Below are 21,524 nucleotides of genomic sequence, written 5' to 3' on the forward strand. Positions count from 1 at the left end.
ATAGTTTTTTAAACATTTGTAATTGGTTTGAGATTTCTTGAATCATTCTAATTAAGCATTTCCTTTAATACCTAAATTTGTATTTATAATTTTATATTATTTTTCTTAAAAAGAAAAGGGGATACCCAAGTTGTATAAGCTTCAGGCAGTACAAAATCTGTTTCCTGACTCATATGTCCTGTTGCTTGTATTTCCCTAATGGAAAAAGCCTACATATCACTAATTTCATTGAGAAATGAGAAAATGTCCAAAGGGTCCTGGCATTACTCTCTGTGTTCATCAGAGAGAGGCTAGTACCACTTTATGTAATCCCCCTGGGGCATTCAGTTCATAGTCACCTCTTTCAAGATGACAGAAGAAGCAAAAAAACAAAAGTTCAAAGGAAGTTTCTGGGTTCTCTCCTTTTACAGATGTGGTTCAAAGAGTGCTGAATTTAGAGCCAAAGTGTTTGAATTATGATTCCTGACCTGCCTCTCATGAGCAGTGGGACCTTGAAGAGATCTCTTCCCCTTTCTGAACCTCAGTAGTCTGTGCCTCTCAAAGGTGGCTTTTATCTTGGCCTATTTCACAAAGATCTCATGATTAAGTGAGATAATATATGTCAAAGGGCACTGCCATGATTAAAGTGCACTGGTTTAAGTTGTTGCTGATGTCTGTTATTTCTTAGTAAGGAGAAAACATTCTGTGACTGAGTAGGAAAGCACGTACTCTACCCTTCTTCAGTGTTCTTTATAACTATGTGTATTAGCCTATTTTCATGCTGCTCATAAAGACATAGCTGAGACTATGCAATTCGCAAAAGAAAAAGTACTGGACTCACAGTTCCATATGGCTGGGTAAACCTCACAGTCATGGCAGAAGGTGAAAGGCATGTCTGGCATGGCAACAGACAAGAGAAGAGAGGTTGTGCAGGGAAACCCCCCTTTATAAAACCATCAGGTCTTGTGAGACTTATTCACTGTCATGAGAACAGCATGGAATAGACCCACCCCTGTGATTCAATTATCTCCCACAAGATTCTTCCCATGACACATGGGAATTGTGGGAGCTACAATTCAAGATGAGTTTTATGTGGGGACACAGCCAAACCATATCAGTATGGTGCTGGAAGATGGCCGGGGGAGACAAGGAGTCAGAAGACATGTAGGGGAAGTAAAAGGAGAAATGGAGGGTGAGGGACAATGCTAGCTTCATAAATGCCCTGGATAATGAAGCCAAAGAGAAAGGTCATTTGCTGCCTTCCAGCCTGGTCTCCTTCAAGCCCGTTTGTGAATGTGATCTCAGTTAGTCAGCTGGCTAATCTATCAGCTGGCTGATAGACTACTAGCAACCAGTTAGTTATTTTTGATACTTTTTCTTACCATAATCCATATATTTGCTGGTTACTGTAGTATATGGAGCTGTTTTCACACCAAGTTTTCCTTATCAAATGCTGCAAAATGAACAATTGTTTTTGTCCCTCCTTTTGTTTTGAGGATCAGTTGCACAATTCGTGAAAAAATATCATTTGTGGGGGCCATATGGTAGAGTGAAAAGATCACTGTACTAGGAATGAGGGAACTCTGTTTAACCTTAGCTTTTAAAAAGACGGTCTACACAGAAGGTAAATCGTGTACTGTCTTTCAGGTTCAGGTTCTTTGTTGGTAAAATAATATCAGCCTAATTGGACCAAAGGCATTTTAAAGATAAAATAATAAAGCATAGATGTTGAAGAATTTTGCTAAGCATAAAAAGCTACCCAACTAAATGGTGATATTATTTGCTAAGAACTCCTAATGAGGAGGCAGTTATATACATTAACTATGAGATTGAGAAATAGAAAAATCAGCAGATGCAAAATCTGCTAATTTGATAATTCCTAGGGCCATTAGTTTGTCATATGTACACATGCACTGACATAAAAATAAATACGAAGCACTCTTTTAATCTAAAAATGGCTTTTCCTTTTCTGGATAGTCTCATAATGACAATCTGGCATCTACCAATTCCATCTAAGAGGATTGCTTGAAGCGTTTAATCAATCTTTCATAAAACATGCACATCTGCTGCTTTTATAATTGTGACCAAAAAAAGGTGCTGAATATATTTTGTCCCTTTTCTGATTCTCAGACAGAACCACTGACAAGGATTCTAGACTGAAACTTCCCACAATGCACTGATAGTGACTTCCAGACAAATAATCAGCTAACCACAGTATACAATCAGCTGCTCACACTGGAAGAAACAAATCAGAAAACCGATGTTCCATAATCAAAGAAATGAAAGAACGGCCTAAGTAAAATGACAGCCTATTAATTCTGGTTTGGAAAGCATGAATAGCACTTTTGATGAAGTTTAAATTTCTTTGGCTCTTCAGAAATGGATAAATCATTTAAAATAAAAATAGATGTTGTTTTACAGAACACTCATTTCTCTCTATTTATTATTTGAGGGAAAAAGTGTTTTTTTAATGATGAAAAATAATGATGAAGTGTTCATATGAATGCTTCAATATAGCACGTAGTTCATCCTCTGATGCCTCAATGAGCTCTAGAGTTAAAAATTATTTGGTATAATTTAAGTAAACCTCCAGTATATGAAATTTTAATTGAAAAGATACGATATTTCATTAAGTGCTGTCACACATCATTATTGTTGCCAAATGAGGCTTGGCAGTATCTCCAAGACACTTTTCTACTGACTGGATTTTGTCTTCAACCTGAGCCAAATACAGCCTTCAAGATATACATCAGCCACCATGTGCTGCACAAGAGAGATTATATCTGTATATAGACATAATATACATTAATATGTTTTCTATCATTTATACAATTTATTTTTATATGAATACTTTTATCTACAATTTCATGATAAAACTTCAGCAATGTTAGAATAATTATCAATTTGTAAAAGCCATGCACCTGGAAAAATATTTATAGTTCTAGGAATTAACAGTACGTTGTGACGGTCAGATACAAAAAGAGAAGAAAGCATTTTGGAAGTGAATATTCCCTGGGAGTCTCTCTAGAATGTGTAAGGTAGCTAAAGGGAGGTCTTTTTTGTTTTTGCAAATTTTTTTTTTTTCCCAATTTTGAGATAATCTTTATTTTCTATTTTTCCTGGGGTTGGCAAATTCACCTTGAAAAAGTTTCAGGGAATACCAGTGAGAAAGGCACATGAACAATAGTGCTAGTTTTAATTAGGACCCATTCTCCTGTATCATCATATCTAACTTGACTGATCTCCCTGCAAAGTTATATTAGAACCACAGAGCCAGCAGGACAACTTTGTCTTGCTTAATCTGAAACTTAACTGAAGTGGCTACTGAGCACATAGGTAACAACTGCCTGCCACCTTAGTGAACAATTCAACATACCTGGAGAAACTCCTGGACTAATGTAAGTCTACCACTTTTCTCTACTGGCACCAAATTTGGGCATTTACCTTGGAATGCTCGTTTCAGGTAACAGTTCATCTTCTACCCTTTCTTCTTCTCCAGAGTCTCCAGGTTGACACCTGATGCCACCCACACCAGGAGCACAGTGGCCATTAGTGTAACAGAAGTGACCTGCTTCCCTTTTTTTCTGTATAAGGGGCTACCACACTGGGCTCCTCAACCAATTATTCCTGTTCATTTCTTCAAGGATTCACAATTAGTAAGAATCTTGGCCGGGCATGGTGGTTCATGCCTGTAATCCCAGCACTTTGGGAGGCCTAGGTGGGCAATTCATAAGGTCAGGAGTTCTAGACCAGCTTAGCCAACATGATGAAACCCTGTCTCTAATAAAAATACAAAAATTAGCCATGTGTGGTGGTGCACACCTTTAATCCTCGCTACTCAGGAGGCTGAGGCAGGAGAATTGCTTGAACCCAGGAGATGGAGTTTGCAGTGAGCTGAGATTGCACCAGTGTATTCCAGCCTAGGTTTGACAGAGTGAGACTCCATCTCAGGAAGAAAGAAAAAAAGAATCTCAAAGAATGGATGCCCTAGTTCTTCAGCTTATTTTTCATAGCCTAATAATTTGGGAAAAATATTTGAAAAGTGGGAAAGTGGGTTCATAACAATTGTCAAAAAGAGATCCTGAAGAAGATCTTATTGAGCTTTCTCACTTTACAGTCCTGATTGAGACTTGGGGCAAGCTAAAGTTTTGTTGTGTGTAATTATTGTTATTCATAAGCTGAAAACACTTTTTGCTTTACAAGGGGTTGGTAATAAAATATACTTTTGGAGTAGATAGTCTCTTTGTTTCGATGGAAAAAATTCGCATCTGAATATATCCTTGAGGGTTCATCTTATAATGCAGAGATGGATGTACTTCCCAATTTTCCATAAGAAAACATATTTTTAAAATGCAGCTCTTTAGACTGAAATTCTAAATCAAAATTAGTAAAATAAATCCCATGGGTGACCAAGGCATAACTGTGGCTCTAAAATGGTTTTGCAAATGTGTGTGGAGATTTTCTTTTCTTGATATACCTGAACAGCTTCTGTCTGTAAATTCTGTCATGCAGAAATTTGTGGAAATTCATATGTCTGTGCAAATGAGAACATGTGAGCGGTAGAAAGAAAGGGAGTGAGAGAACTTTTGTTTGAAAAGCTCTTCACCTCCCATGGGAGGGCATAAAATGGAAAATCAGCAGGTAAGGCCTTCAGGCTTGAGAATCTATGGGGAAGCAAGAAATGAGAAGGGAATGTCCTGTGTTTGGCTTGATTCAACCTGGATTGCTTGACGTTCTACTCGGCCTGCCATACAAGAACAAATAACTCAATATATTGATTATAATCTGATATAATTGTTGTTTAGGGACCAAAGGGTAAGTCCAGTTTTGTCATGGGTATAAATGCTTATCATCATGATAGCTAACACCTACTGAACACTTATTACATACCAACACCTACTGAACATTTATTACATACCAAGCGATATTCTAAATGCTTTCCACATATTAATTGTTGCCCTCACAGCAGCCTCCAAATTAGGAACAATTGATATTCCTGTTTTAAAGATGAGAAAACTGAGGCCCATGGAGATCAAATAACTTTCTCATGGCTCCAGAAAGAAAGGAAGCTGCAAACTGAGAGGGAGCTGAACTTGTAGGGTTTGGTGGAGTCAGGTTGCTCTTTTTCTCAGGTTTGTGATTTTTCTGATGGAAAATGGTTACTAAGATAGGTAACCATTTATGACAAGGCTTAAGAAGGTCCCTCTCTCAATGGGCTTCCCAACAGGTAGAGGGAAATGAAAAATCCATGAAAGCATCCCACTGGTAAAAGTGCTAGCCACAGGGCACCTGCCACACAGAATTCACCTACATCTGATTAGAATTCTGCCAGTCAGTTAAGATTTTTTGTATTGTTTTTTATTCTTTCTTTGTCTCTATCCCTGCTGCCTGAAATTCAGTTCCTTGGGTTGCTATATGATTATCTTCTAAATGCATTAAAATGTATTGGTTGATATAATCATAGGCATTAAATTATCCTTACTGCTGTTACATGAAAGAGATGAAGTTTTAAAATAAATATGACCAATCTTACTGACTTTTAATTTATGTCTTTCTACCTCCCTGAACTACTGCTATCCTGACCTTTGGTGTGTGTGTGTTAATTAGTGTATATTCATTGAGAGAGAGAGAGAGAGAGAAAGAGAGAGAGAGAGAGAGCGAGCGAGAGAGAGAGAGAGAGAGTGTGTGTGTGTGTGTGTGTGTGTGTGTGTGTATTTGAGATAGGGTCTTGTTCTGTCACCCAGGCTGGAGTGCAGTGGTGCTGTCTTGGCTCACTGTAACCGCTGCCCCGCCAGCTCAAGCAATTCTCCCACCTCAGCCTTCCTAGTAGCTTGAACCACAGGTGCACACCACCATGCCTAGCTAATTGTTTTGTATTTTTGGTAGAGAGGGAGTCTCACCATGTTGCCCACTTTGGTCTCGAACTCCTGAGCTCAAGCAGTTCACCTGCCTTGGCCTCCCAAAGTTTGGGATTACAGAGCTGAGTCACCATGCTCAACCTACCTTTTTTTAAAAAAAGTATTGAATTCAAGTGGTGAGAATAAATATCTGTATCTTGTTTCTTTTTTTAAAAAAACTTTAATTTTGAGTTCAGGGATATGCATGTTTGTTACATAGGTAAACTTGTGTCATGGGGTTTGTTATACAGATTATTTCATCACCCAGGTATTAAACCTAGTACCCATTAGTTATTTTTCCTGATCATCTCCCTCCTCCCACCCTCCACTCTCCAATGGGCCCCAGCATGTGTTATTCCCTGTATGTGTCCATGTATTCTCATCATTTAGCTCCTGCTTAAAAGCAAGCTAAACGCAGTATTTGGTTTTCTGTGTTTGCTAAGGATAATGGCCTCCAGAGTGTCCCTACAAAGAACATGATCTCGTTCTTTTTTATTGCTGCATAGTATTCCATGGTGTATATGTATCTTGTTTCTAATCTCAGAGAAAGTATGACATTAACGAAAATATTCCTTCCATTCTTAGTTTGCTAGGATTTTCTTTTTGAATCATGGATTGATGTTAAATTTCATGAAACTTTTTCTCTGTATATTGAGATAAGCTTATGATTTTTCTTCTTTACTCTGTTAAAAGGGTAGAGTACAATGAGTGTCTAATGTTCAATCAACATTTCATTTCTGAAATAAATCTTACTTGTTTATGATATATTTCATATTAAAATAGTTTTAATATAGTTACTATATTATTTAGTTTTTTGCTTTTCTGTTCATTAGTGAAATGAACCTATGATTTTTCTTTCTTGTACTGTTATTTTTGTGTTTTGTTATCAAGATTATTATGTCCTTATAAAAAGTCAGACTGTACCCACTTTCTCTAAGTTTTGGAGAAGCATATGTAGCATTGGCGTCATTTATTCCTTACGTATTTTGCAGAATTTGCTAGTGAAAATGATTAGTCTGGAGTTTTGTTTGTGAAACAATAATATAGTTCAACTCTCTTATTTACAGAAGAGAAAAAAGCCAGGGAAATGAATGATATATTTAGTAACTGATAACTCAGAAGCAGGTGAACTGCTTCACTAATTTCACTTCCCTGGAATTATCAAGTCAATGTCTTTACTAATTAAAGGAATATATAGGTTTTTCTATTTTCGTTTTGTTTTATAAATTATATTTTCTAAGACTTTTTATATTTCATCTGAAATTTTAGTTATCAAGAAAATTGTATTCTGTTACCTTTTTAAATGTCTGATGTATAGGTGATGTTTCTTTTTTATTCTTGATATCATGTAATTTGATCTTACTGTGTTTCTTAAAATCTTGATTACATATCACTAGAGGTTCATCAAATTTACTTCTTTTTTTCTAAAATAAAATTTTAGCTTTGTTGATATTCCTTATGGAAGAACTCCAATGAAGTGTCCAGAACTTAGAGACACTGACTTCTTAGCGAGATCAAAGAGGCAGTGTGCTAGTCACACTGTAGAAGCAGAGGGTCACTGGATTGCAGTGAACCAACAACAGTGAGGAAGCCAAGGGTATCCTAGAGAGACCAGATATTAGAAATTCATCCTTTGAATGTCACGTGAGTCTTTGATATTAGAATTTAATGCTAGAACAGAGAGGAACTTCAGTAATAACTGAGATGGAATTTTCCTTTCATCCCAGAAGGCTGCCAGCCTGAAGTTAGAATTGTATTGATATTATCAAAATTTTTGTAGACTTACCTTCATAGTCTCTCATTTTTGTTTTTCCAGAGGTGAATCACTTCAAAGAGAAGGAACAGATTCTCATGGACCCCACTGCCCTGCAGGCCAGATGGTTTGCTGCCATTGTTTTCCTGTTACTTACTCTCAAACAGGTAAATTTCTAGACCCTAAAAGGAGTGATGCTATAACTAAGTTTTTGTATGTGTGTGAGTGTGTGTGCATGTATTATAGGGATTTGATGATAATTTTTAATTAGCACAACTTCAGGTATACATATCTCAGAGGAATGCTATGAGTATTTGGCAATTAATGTTTGTAAATCACCTTGAGATCCTTGAGGTAGAACGGTGCTATATAAATGAATAATGAAGTAATAAAAATAATAATGCATGCACTTATATTCCCAAGCCTGTTGCCTGAAAAAGATCTTGAAGTTGAAGGAGAGCTGTGCAAAATGTAGCTAATAAGAAAATATCATCATACTCCCCTTAAGCCGTAATGAAAAATGTCTGTGAAATACAGAATGCAAACATAACCCATGCCTGTGATTCCTAATATATTTATGAATGCTTTTCATTTGGATAAGTAACTATTTCACTATTTGTATATAGTAATTACATCAAGAATTAAAGAGTGTAATCATTTATCTGGGATGTTATTAGGTGAAAGCTAATTGGCAGTTGTTTCAACATAATTGCTTAATGTCGTTCAATGATAAATAATGATTCTAGTATTAATTCAAGTCTTGTCAATGGCATAATGGATATTTCTGCAAATATTTTTAGAAGTAATTTGTAAAAGGCAAAAAAAAGCCTAAGGTGCCCTCAAACTATAAAATAAGTGACTTTTCATATCTTCATTTCCTTTCAATATTAAAGGTCAATGGTCTTCTGCCTTTAACAACATTCTTTTCCCTCTGCACTGCAAAAGGAGGAAGAGGAGGAATATACATATTTACTTTGCCACTAAATTCAACCATTTATATTTTGGTCAGTTGAATTCTGAAAGTTCTGAAAATGGCATCAAAGCTCATAGAACCAGTACGATGAGCTATTTTCCTAATTACACATAGTAAGTTAGAAGACTGTGTCTTTACTAAATCAAAGCTTTAGAGTAGAGAAAATAGAAGAAAAACGTGATTATATTAGCTATTAACTACTTTTACACTCCAATTTCACAACTCTTTCATACCTAGCCAAGTTTATATGAGAAGCTATATTGTTTATTTTTATTGTCGTTATTTGTTTGTTGTCTGTCACCCCCAACAAGAATATAAGCTCTTTGTAGCAATATCTTGTCTTTCTTACATGTATTTCTACCTTGCCCCATAATAAACACTTACAAAATATTTCTGAACAATTAATTGATGATCAAGAACCCCATTGTTTCCTTCCCGAAACAACTATTATTTGGAGACATTTTTATTGTTATACAAAATTATAACAATTTAACTGCTATGAAATTTTCTGATTTCCTGGAAACAAATACCTAAAAGGAAAATATGAAGGCATAGAACTTGCTTCCTGGGGGTCAGTGCTGTACAGGAGCTGGCTTGTGTTGGCTCACGAAAGCTGGTTGTCTTCATTTCTAAGTCTGTGATCAGTGATTTCACATCGTTTTCTTTCAATAGGCTTTGGAGGGAGTATGTAGACCACAGAAATAGGAATATTGTACAAGTCAGGGCCCCCGGCCTCACCCTATCCATGGAGAGCTTGTTGTCTAATATCTAACAGCATACCACGGTGGAGGTAGGAAAAAAAAGGGTAAACTTGATGATGGATAAGTCATGGAAAATCATCATATAGAATGATATATATATAATAGCTATTTTTCTTCAATCCTGATTCAGAATAGGAAGAGGAAGTGTCTTCAAACTTGGCAAATTTACAAACATAAATTAAAAATCATGAAGTATCCTTATGGTCTTTAAAGCATTCTCATTTAGATAATGCACTTTTACTTAGGTCTAGGCAGTATGTTTCTCAATTTCAGCACACTAACAGAGTAGAAGAAAGTTTGACAAGTGAGAATGAAGGTTGTTGGAAAAAGCCTAGATTCTTCTCCCAGTTCTTAATCACAGCTTGCACACTGAGGCCATTTATGTTGAGGTTGGAGGCACATACAATTGAAAAATCTTTTAAGAAGTTCAAAATCTGCCCAGATTTGGTTAGAACTGTATGCCTAAAGATAAGATTTTAGAAACATAATTGACGGTCAAGTTTTTTTTTTTCCCATTTATTTATTTTATTGCATTTTAGGTTTTGGGGTACATGTGAAGAACATGCAAGATTGTTGCATAGGTACACACGTGGCAGTGTGATTTGCTGCCTTCCTCCCCATCACCTACATCTGGCATCTCTCCCCTTGCTATCTCTCCCCAGCTCCCCACCCTCCACCATCCCTCCCCTATTTCCCCCCAACTGACCCCAGTGTGCAGTGCTCCCCTCCCTGTGTCCATGTGTTCTCATTGTTCAACACCCGCCTATGAGTGAGAACATGCGGTGTTTGATCTTCTGCTCTTCTGTCAGTTTGCTGAGAATGATGGTTTCCAGGTTCATCCATGTCCCTACAAAGGACACAAACTCATCGTTTTTGATGGCTGCATAATATTCCATGGTGTATATGTGCCATATTTGCCCTGTCCAGTCTATCGTCGATGGGCATTTGGGTTGGTTCCAGGTCTTTGCTATTGTAAACACTGCTGCAATGAACATTCATGTGCACGTGTCCTTATAATAGAACGATTTACAATCCTTTGGATATATACCCAGTAATGAGATTGCTGGGTCAAATGGAATTTCTATTTCTAGGTCCTTGAGGAATCGCCACACTGTCTTCCACAATGGTTGAACTAATTTACACTCCCACCAACAGTGTAAAAGTGTTCCTATTTCTCCACATCCTCTCCAGCATCTGTTGTCTCCAGATTTTTTAATGATTGCCATTCTAACTGGCGTGAGATGGTATCTCAATGTTGTTTTGATTTGCATTTCCCTGATGACCAGTGATGATGAGCATTTTTTCATATGTTTGTTGGCCTCATGTATGTCTTCTTTTGTAAAGTATCTGTTCATATCCTTTGCCCACTTTTGAATGGGCTTGGTCAAGTTTTATAAGTGGATGTAACCACAAATTCAGAGAGAAAAAATGCTCAGTTCAGAGAGATGGGAGAAGTTACAGTATGGGAATTATTAGATTTTTAAAATTAATCATGGATAAATAATTGACATATGTGGAGATCTTGGATTCTTTAGGGCCACAAAAAGTAATGGTATGATCAAGAGGGAATATGAACTATAAAACCTTCCAGGGGCTGGGAGTGGTGGTTGAAACCTGTAATCCCAGCACTTTGAGAGGCTGATGTGGGCGGATCACCTGAAGTCAGAAGTTCAAAACCAGCCTGGCCAACATGGTGAAACCCTGTCTCTACTAAAACTACAAAAATTAGCCAGGCAGGATGGTGGGTGCCTGCAATCCCAGCTACTAGGGAGGCTGAGGCAGGAGAATCGCTTGAACTTGGGAGGCAGAGGTTGCAGTGAGCTAAAATCGTACCCACCTCACTCCAGACTGGGCGACAAGAGTGAAACTCCATCTCAAAAACAACACAAACCAAAACCAAAAATAAAAACCCTTGCAGAAAGGTCAAGGGTAGATGATGGAGCAACAATAGCCGACTTGGAAATTCAGTCTTAGAGAGCAGTTTTCATTCAATAGCAATAATGGAGGCTAAATCAAAAACTAGTTACTAGTGGATAGGTTCTTTGGGGCATGAATAATATTAAATTTTTAAAAGACTGGATATGAAAAAGAGAGAATAAAGAAATTCGAAATTCATAAAGAAATTAGAGTTTATGTATATTTTATTGTTTTGGAATGAAGAAGACAAGTATATTTATGGGTAAGAAGAATCCAATGGAGAAGAAAAGTAAAAAGTAAGACGTATGATTTAGCCAAAAAAAAAAATAAACAGACAAGGGGAAAGGATAAAATTATATAGAGATTTGGCTGTTGAGGGAAGGAATTTTACATATTCAATGTTTTTTGTCTTTATCTCAGTTAAATAAAAAAAAATCAGGCCATATGGTGAGATAAAGACAGGATTATTATAGTGAAGTAAATATACAATAAATTTCAGAACCTGACAAACACAGGCTTATTTCTGGGTTTTGCTGCTTATTTTGTAACTTTAGACAAGTCACTTATCATTCTTCTGTCTACTCCCTTAAGAATAAAAATAATATCAATCTAAAAGATTTATTTTTAGAGCTAACAGTAGCTGACATTCATTGGATAATTTATAACTTCCAGTTGTTAAATCAGTGTTTTGAAGTAGGTGCTATTATTATTTCAATTTTACAGGTTAAGGAAACTGAGATATACAGAGATTAAATAACTTTAATAAGGTCACATAAGTTGCAAGAGACAGAGCTAGGATTTGAACCTTGGCAGGGGACTATACAACCTCTCTAATGTATCTAAAACATCTTAGTACAATTCTTGACATGTAGAAGATTCAATAACTAGAACCTGTGATTATTGCAAACTTTATTATGTTAAGGACTTGTCATTTTCTAACTTTATATAGAGTTAAACTTGTTAGAAAATCATCTGAAAAGAAATTAAACATTTTATGAACACCATGTTCAATTCTAGGTAACAACAGAGGTTACACCTAAGGTTTAATATAGATGACTATGTTACAGGCATAGATTAGGGCCCAGATATGTTTACTTGTGATCTAAATGACTAATTTTATTTTTGTTTTAAATAATATCCTATAATAATATTAATCAATTCATATAACCTTAGATAATAGAGATTTATATCACTTAAAAGATATCCCTTTCTCGCTTATTTTTTTCTAAGGATTTATAGTGTATCAGGATATTGTTCGGGGAATATTGAGGGACTAACTTTTACTGCTTATCAGAGGAACTTGGTATCAACTGAGATATACATTACTTGGAGTCCTTCGTCTCATCGCATCTCATTAATCTGAAATCTGGCATCTGCTTCTATGTTTGTCTCATTTAAACCTAGCACCTTTTATTTTTAGTAATGGAAAACTGAGTAATTTTGAATGTGTAGTACAAATAGATAAGCTAGACAAGTATAGTAACAAACAAATTGTTACCTTGAAGTCTTAGAGAGTTGGCAGTAGAGAAGTCCTTGACCAAAACCAGAGAGAATAGCAAAATAGATGGTGGTGAGCCTGGACTCTAGAGACACCGTTCCTCTAGGGACATTTTTCAATTCCCAAATGAGTGATCAAGAAGCCAAACGAATATTCGACAGTTTTGTGGGGGTAACTGAACAAAAGCCGAAGTCTTGAGCTTCTCAATGGTAGGAGGGGTCTGATAAACTCTCCACTATTTCATTTGAGACACTAAAGTTCTACTTCCTAGGAATTAGGATGATTGAGAAATAGAATACCCATTACAGGGAATATAACTAGCACTGAATCATCTAACACTTGAAATTGCATTACAGTGATCTCAGATTTCTGATATTCCAAGGAACCTGGACAAAACAAATAAAATTTTTTTCCAGAAAAATATACCACCTTTCTAATCCTGAAATTATTTGTAAAAGCAATTTTTAATGTCTGGCATGCAATAAAGAATAACTAAATACACAATGTTATGATACAATGTGAATAAAAATCAAGAGAACCAATAGAAAATAGAAAAAGACTTTTAGAGGATTAAGAATTTTTTTTGAGAGGGACTTTAATATAGCTATGCTTACATGTTCAAAGAGAGAAAAGAAAAAACGGAATTTCAATGTCAACTATTTTTAAAAAGAAGATGGCAGAATTGAAAAAGGGCAATAGATATTTAGCACAATACTTTAAGATACATAAGATATTAAAAAATTCATCAATAATTAGGTCTCAATGGAAATGTCTTAAAATGAGTTGCGGACAAATGAACATAGAATTAGCAAAATGATAACATCTGTAAGGAAAACACATCCAGAATGAAAACCACAGACAAAAAATGAAAAATGAAAAACACAATAAAAAGATGACAAAAGATGCAATGATAAATTTTAATTTGGTGTAATTAAGCCTCAGAAAAAAAGAAATGAGAATGGAAAAAAAGGGATATTTAAGGAATGACTGTGTTTTTAAAATAATGCGTGAAGCCAGAGATTCAAGAAGCTTTATGAACCCAAATAAGAAAAGTGCAAAGAAATCTACTTTTGAACCCTTCACAACTAAACTGCAGAAAATCAAGAAAAGAGAAAATATATTAAATTTAGTGAGAGAATTGAGTGATTACACTAAAATGAAGCAAAATTAGGCTGATTTCTGACTTCTTGATAGAAACAGGTAAAAAAGCCAAAAACCAACCAAACTCTCTCTCTCTCTCTCTCTCTCTCTCTCTCTCACACACACACACACACACACACACACACACACACACACACACAGGAAATTCAACCTAGATTTTATACTTAGAAAAAAAGTTGCATCAATAATGAAGATGTAACCAAGATGTTTTCAGTCCAAAACAAAACATAAAACAGAGAATTTATCAGCAGTAAGTTCACACTAAATAAGATGTCCTTATTGCAAAAGGAAAGTCAAAGGTTTGGCAGATTATAAACCTTCATGAGACCGGCAACTATGTGAGTAAATTAGACTGAATATTAATTGTATGATAGAATAGTTATAGCATGATAGCATGTAAAATATACATATAGATTTAAGACACATAGCTACAAATCTCAAAGACAAGTAAGGTAAACATAGTTAAAATGTTGTATGCTTTTTGCTATGACATTAAAATTGATCATTTAAAGAGGAATTTTGTAATCTAAGAGTAACCATTGACAGTATATATATGCATAAATATATATACATATGCATGTGCATAAGATATATATGTACACACACACCTATATTTATATTTATATCTTCCAAACTAACAAAGGTGATAAAGGGAATAATGAAATTTCTCGGTCAATCAAATATAATCTAAGGGAGAGGGGAAAGGGAAACTTAGATCAAGCAGGACAAATATAAAACCTATAGTAAGAGGTAGCTATAAACCCATAGCTTTGGAAGTAAGTATAAAAAGTTCCTATATGCAACTGATACAAACAATAAAGACCTATCCACAGGGCCAAAACACAAATCTGTTCCTAAATTTCATGCAGTGGTTCTCCTTCAAAATTATCATGGCTGGAATAAGTTAATCAACAACAGATTAGCTTTCGTTGAAACTCTGAAATTCAGCCAATCACTTAACTCTACACTTAACTCAAAGTCTTACATAAGTTGAAGTACTTGCTTCGTTCGGAGATCTGGTTTCTGCAAGCAGCATACATCTTTAAATAGCAGATAATACATTATATTCACTCTTGTTTCATATATATTTCAAGGGTAGTCTCTTCCCTTGACAAAATACTGAATATTTTAAGCATGTTGGTTATTTCAAATTAATATAATAAATGATACTGGAACAGTTAACATAAAATGATAACATCTGTAAGGAAAATGCATACCGAATGAAAAATACAGACAAAAATGAAAAAGAAACAGAGAAATCTAGGTAAATAAGATTAAATTAGACTACTATCTTGTACCATTCAAAAAATTCAATTCTAATTACATCATAGATCTTAATATGCAAAGGAAAACAACAATACTTCCAGAAAATAATAGAGTAAATGCCCTAGGGCCTTGGATTAGAAAATGGTTTTTTAAATAAACTTCAAAAGAACTAACCATAACAGAAAATATCAATTAAATTTGGCTGCATTAAAATTAATGTCTACTATTTACCAGAATGAAAACAGGCCAGTTCTCAAAGTCCATGTGCCACATTTTGTACCACTCAGTCACATAAACAAACCTGTGTTTCCTCCATTCTATACCACACTACATCATGTAGGACCTTTGTGACCCACTTCATTTCTTTGTAGTGGGATTTTTTCAAAAATATATGCCACCCGCTAGAATTTCCTCTGGAAAATTAAAGTCATAAGCATCTTACATTTCAGGATAGATACCCTTATTTCTGGGGTATATGGTTCTCCTTTCCACCCCCACCCTAATGCTCACCCATGGTTGGGACAGGCAGAAAGCCCCCTTTATGCACCACTCATGAGAGTTCATATTGGATTCACTCTGACTTCTTCCTTTCTCTCTCTCCACCCTTCTTCCTTATCTCACTAGAGGTTCTAATTCCTATGGGCTTGGTGACCTTTGCTTTTATATCATCCTGCATATACCCAAATGATTTGAAAAGACATCATTATCATGACATGTCTCCGTATATTCAGGGCAACAGAATACATGAGAACCAGGATCCCAAGACCAAAATAGCCTTTTTGCTAATTGATTTTCTCTACTATGAGTTTCAATTGTTACGTATTAAACTTAAACATTAAAATGAACTTCTAATATTTTACTACATTTTTCTTTCCATGGGATATAACCCTTGGACATACTGCTGCTTCCTATATAGATAGAATATTTATGGGTTAATGGGAATTACTTGAAAAGGAAAATTCATCAGATAATCTCTCAAATATTATCCCATTAAAGATATTTAAACTTACATATGCTAATATTTGTAACCTTCCAATAGCTAACATTGAGTTTCATTTTAGAATATGAACAAGTTATAAAATAGATTGATTATGTTGGATAAAAGGGTTTGAAAAAATGTTAACGATATTAGGGTCAGATACTGGAAAATAACATTGAGTTATTTTTTTTCAAATCTTTATTAATTTATTCAGCAGCTATATATTGGGCACCTAGGATGTGTTTGAAAACAGTCAAAAGTCACACTCTATAAAGCTTATATTCTTATAGTGAGAGACCAAAAATAGCAAAAAAAAAAACAAAAACAAAAAACCCTCTAACGCGATTATGTAATATACAATCAGACATAACATCAAGGTAAGAATGATAGTGGGTCTCACTTTTATAGAGTGGTCTGAAGAGGCCTCTCTTTTGTGATGACATTTAAGCAAATAACTAGATGAAGAGGAGAGTAAGCACAAGAGATACCTATGAGTTGACTTTTCCATGCATCAAAGAGTATTGTGGTATGTTAGAGTTCCATGATGCAAAGCAATGCCTCCAAGGAATTGCAAAGGAAGAAGAGAGTGCTAGACAGGCCAGATTATACAGGCCATATGTAGTCTTTGGATTTATACTAAGTGTGATGGGGAAGGAGGAGTCATTGGGAGATTTTGTGCAGGAGAGTATCACGATGCAATTTAAATTTTAAAGGATTCATTTTGAGAATAAACCACGGGAAGTAAGTATTGAAGAAGACATTGCAGAAGTCCAAGTGTGAGATCCTGGTGGTTAGGATCAGAGAGGCACTGACACACACTTGAGAAGATTTTGTATACGTTCTGACTCTCTGCAAAGGGCTAATATATATAGTATTTTAATCAAGTGTTTGCATTATATTTAGAAGACAGAGAATGAATTGAAGGAGAGTTAGTAAATTCTTATTAAATCTTGTTGTTAAGGAATTCTAAAATACATTAGTTTAGTGGCTTCAAATTATTTATTTTGTTTGGTAGAGTACAATAGGCCATTTCTTCAGATATGAAATAGCAATTTTTTAATTCAAAAATATTTCAAGGGTATATTTTCAATATAGTATTTGCTTTGAATCATGCTCTATTATAAATAAGTCAATATGGGAGGTTTCACTGAATTAAAAAAATTTCTCAAAAAAATATTTGTGAAGGTACCAGGTTTCTGATTTTCTGAACTCCAGAAATGATCTAGCTCCAGAATCAATTAATGTCACTCTTTCTTTTCAGCTAGAAAATTATCCCCACAAGATGTTTTCATAGAGCTACTCTTTTAGGTGTAACAAAATGACCAGGTGTCTTTCTTCGTGCAATCTGGCATCTTTCCCCACCCCCATCATTGGTGCAGATAATCTTAGAGTTGCATGCCAATTTAAAATGAACATTGGATGAGCCTATACTAGTTTTCAAAGCCTGGCAGGAGGATCACTATCTAGGTTGTAATTAAATTTCAATGAATTGCTGCAGTGAGAAATTATTTAAACAAATCTGGGAACAGTATTTAAGTCTTTCCTTTCAAATGATGAAATTATATACAAAATTATTAAAATGCAAAATCCTAGGATTAACCTCTAACTTTGAGATTAGCTTTCTCTTTGTGTCTCAACTCAGAATTTTATTTTCAAATTCAGAAGAGTTTAAAAAATGATTTTTAAATGGCATCCTCTGAGTTCATTATGAAATCTCACTCTAATCCTGTAATGGTATTAAATGAAGTCATGGGGAATTCGACTCTCAGGATTGAAAATAAATTATTGAGAATTTTCTTTTAACAAAAAGATTAATAGGTGGGGATCTATGAAACCCAGGCATACCTAACTTTGAGTACAGGGGTAAACTCTGTAAAACATTTTTTTAAAACTCTGAAATGTAGAAGTTGAACAACATCAATAATGTGTCCTGCTTTCACAGGGGAAGCTTCAGAGTGATATGAAGATACATCAAACAGGCTTCTTCGGCTTTAATCTTTTTTTACAATAGGGATTTTTGTTGTTATAGCTAGTTTATGAAAGCAATACACACTTGTTGCAAAATATTTAAACATTATAAAATATATAAAGTAGAAAAGGAAATTCTTTTTTGCCTATTCCTTTTCCTTGCCATACCACCTCCCTGCTTACCCTGAGATAATCATTGCTAATAGTTTGATATGTATTTTTATGATATATAATATATAGCTGGGCATGTGATATAAATATGAGATATAATATAGTATATAGTGGACCTAATTGTTTTTGACTTATCAATGTATCACGAACATTTTACATGTCAAACCATGATTTGCGTCATTTTTTAAAAGAGCTATGTAATATTCAATTGAATATATATATCGTGTGTGCGTGTGTGTGTGTGTGTGTACACATGACTATTTGTGTATCTGTTATGCTACAGCAAAAGAAAAAGAATTTTACATACATTAAGTAGTTTAACTCTTGGGGAAGCTAATGTGATGTCTACTATTAGGATCTTTTTTATGTCACAGAAGATACTAAGACATAAGGAAGTTGAGACACTGTCCAAGATCTTAGTACTCAATACAGCTGGGTCCTGATTCCAAAGCTTATATTCTTTTAACTATGCTACAAATCATCTCACATTTTAACTGTAAGTAGTTATTTTCACAGTTTAAATGAAAGGCTTCACTGAATAATGAAATGTCATTTTGCATATTTCTAGCCCTGTCTTTTGGATAAATTTCTAGGAGTGCAATAGTTTCAACTCCAATCCTTATTGGGAGAGAGACACTCCTAGCAGTGTTATATGTGGGAGTGCCTATTTTCAGCGAGTGCCTAAACACTTGCTGAATCTAAGACTGATTGAACTTGTTAATTTTCACAAATTGATGGATGCTGATTAAAAGAATTTAAGTCTCTTTTCAAAAGCTTAATGCATACTTGTGTTTCTTTCATGAGGAATATCAAGGAATCAAGAGTTTTGGTATTTATTCTTATTACATTGTAAAAATCCTAAGTTAAAGACATAACCCTTTGTTGTATTTGTTATAAATATTTTGAAAATTTGATGTTTCTCTTCACATTTTGTTTTTGTGACTTTTTCATGTATATTATTTAGGCATAATGGACATACACCTGTGACTTCCTTTTATTAGTCTTCTAGCCATAGTATTCTGCTTAGAAAGATTTAGCCCAAATTTTTAAAAATATTCTTTTACTTCATCTTATTTTTTAAATGTTATGTTCTAATTCATAATTCGTAATTAATTTTGCTTTGCATGATAGGCATTTCTATCATACCAAATGTAGGATTAATTGTCCCCGAATTCACATGAACTTAGCCCTAAGTCTATATAATTTCCTTGCTAATCTTAAGCATAAATCCATAGCTCATACTGTTTCTATAAAATACTTGTCTTCTCTGTTTGATCCATTATTATGATTCACATCTTGTTTGGCCAAATTTAATTGTTAAGCAACTCTCTTCAGAATAACATGATTGGTATTATGCCTTCTGAGCCTTCAGTGAATGATATAGGTTTTTTTTTTCCCTCAGAGATGAAGAAAAGGCTAAATATGCCAGAATTTCCTGAATTATACTCCACTGACTCTCCAATGAGATTTTAACAGATTTTTTGAAGTAGAAGGGACACTGTTTTCCAGTAAATTTGGAAAAGTATTACACAAAATTAAAACTCATTTTGATGTGTTTATATTTGATTTTATTATAGGGTTTCTTAGAGTTCTCAAATATTGTGTTTTATGTTTTTCTAGGAAATAAATATTATATATTATATATATAAATTTTACACATTTATATATATATATAAATGTATTTGTCCAAAGATACCTTTTTAGTAAGTAACACATGTCAAGATATCATACAACAATAACTGGAATTGTTTGGAAAATTATCATTGCAGTTATTAGGGTGTATAATTTGAGATGCTCTGTTCATTGAGTTTCATGGAGAATCAAATCCTATCAAAATGTAAGGAAAATTTTTCCTGCTTACTTTTACCAGTCTGTTAAATAATTGAGCTCTAATCTATGTATTGGAGATCTATCCTGTTTCTTTCTGTATAATATTCATTTATTCATTAATATTGAATTAATGCCTACTGTATATCAGGAACTCTTCCAGGTCTTAGGAATGCAGAATAAAACAAGTTAGAAAATAATCCTGTGGAAGTTGGTGGAAGGAAGGGGAAAGACAAGATAAATAAATCAGTAAAATACTAAATTTTTCATATCATCAACAAGATATAAAACAGAAGGGGCATAGTGAATATGGTGTGTGTGTGCATGTGTGTGCATGCGTGTGCATGTGTGGGGTAGGAGTGTAGATTTTGGTATGATTCAGTGTTAAATATGAGGTCAGAAATGTTTTGCTGAGAATGCTGTATTTTAACAAGAACCTAAAGGAGATGAAAGAGCAAGTCATGTGTATTTGGGATGAACACTGGCATCGAGAACAGGCAAAAAAACACTGAGTTATTTTGTTAAAGCAGGCCAGCAATTCAAACAGCACATATCTTAATGAGAAGATATTCAATTATTTTAACCTAGAGGACATTTAGGACATTTGTTACATCTGTGTATATGAGCTGTAGGAAGGTTATAGCTGCACAGTAAGTGACTTTGCCTTCTTTTACTATTTTTTGAGACGGAGTCTTGTTCTGTTGCCAGGCTGGAATGTAGTGGCATGATCTTGGCTCACTGCAACCTCTGCCTCCTAGGTTCAAGTGATTCTCCTGCCTCAGACTCCTGAGTAGCTGGGACTACAGGTGTGCACCACTATGCCTGGCTAATTTTTGTGTTTTTAGTAGAGATGGGATTTCACCATGTTGACCAGGGTTGGTCTCGATCTCTTGACCTCGTGATCCACTCGCCTTGGCCTCCTGAAATGCTGGGATTATAGATGTGAGCTACCGCACCCGGCCATACTATGCCCTCTCTCAAACACTCCCTTTGGTATGAGAGCTACGAAAATTTTCCAGGTGCAGCATTTGCCCTTAGAGAATTGCCCAAGAGATTTGAATTTGTTTTGGATCTCTGATGGCAATGTAACCCTCACTCTGCTTTAGGCTCTGACAGGAGCCTCTAATTTCTTCATGTGACTAACTTTTGTATTTTCTACAAATTGCCATTCAAAATGCTAACTTTGCTGGAGCTACCTAATATGTTAGTGGGGCAAATGCTGCAGTGATTATTTCAAACTGTGGCTGTTGGGAAGGGGTTGTTGTTGGCTATTGTTGGCACACCAAGCTATGGGGAAATCTAGCATCGTTTGCTCTCTTCTCTTGGAAAGCATGGTTAGTATCATGAGCACTGTAGAAGCCAGGGATGGGGTGG

General features: G+C 35.0%; 1 long non-coding RNA gene across 1 annotated transcript in view; it reads left to right on the forward strand.

Moving 5' to 3' along the window:
• The window catches only part of LOC116524153, a 178,315-nt gene extending 162,271 nt beyond the window's left edge, over positions 1 to 16,044 (forward strand). The window contains exons 2-3 of the long non-coding RNA XR_004257198.1: positions 7,693 to 7,796; positions 15,830 to 16,044. This is a non-coding gene — a long non-coding RNA (uncharacterized LOC116524153). The remainder of the gene's footprint in view (positions 1 to 7,692; positions 7,797 to 15,829) is intronic.
• The last annotated feature ends 5,480 nt before the right edge of the window (positions 16,045 to 21,524 follow it).

Source organism: Sapajus apella, unplaced genomic scaffold (genome assembly GCF_009761245.1).
Source record: "Sapajus apella isolate SASKATOON/1434 unplaced genomic scaffold, GSC_monkey_1.0 scaffold44, whole genome shotgun sequence".
NCBI classification, from domain to species: Eukaryota; Metazoa; Chordata; class Mammalia; order Primates; family Cebidae; genus Sapajus; species Sapajus apella.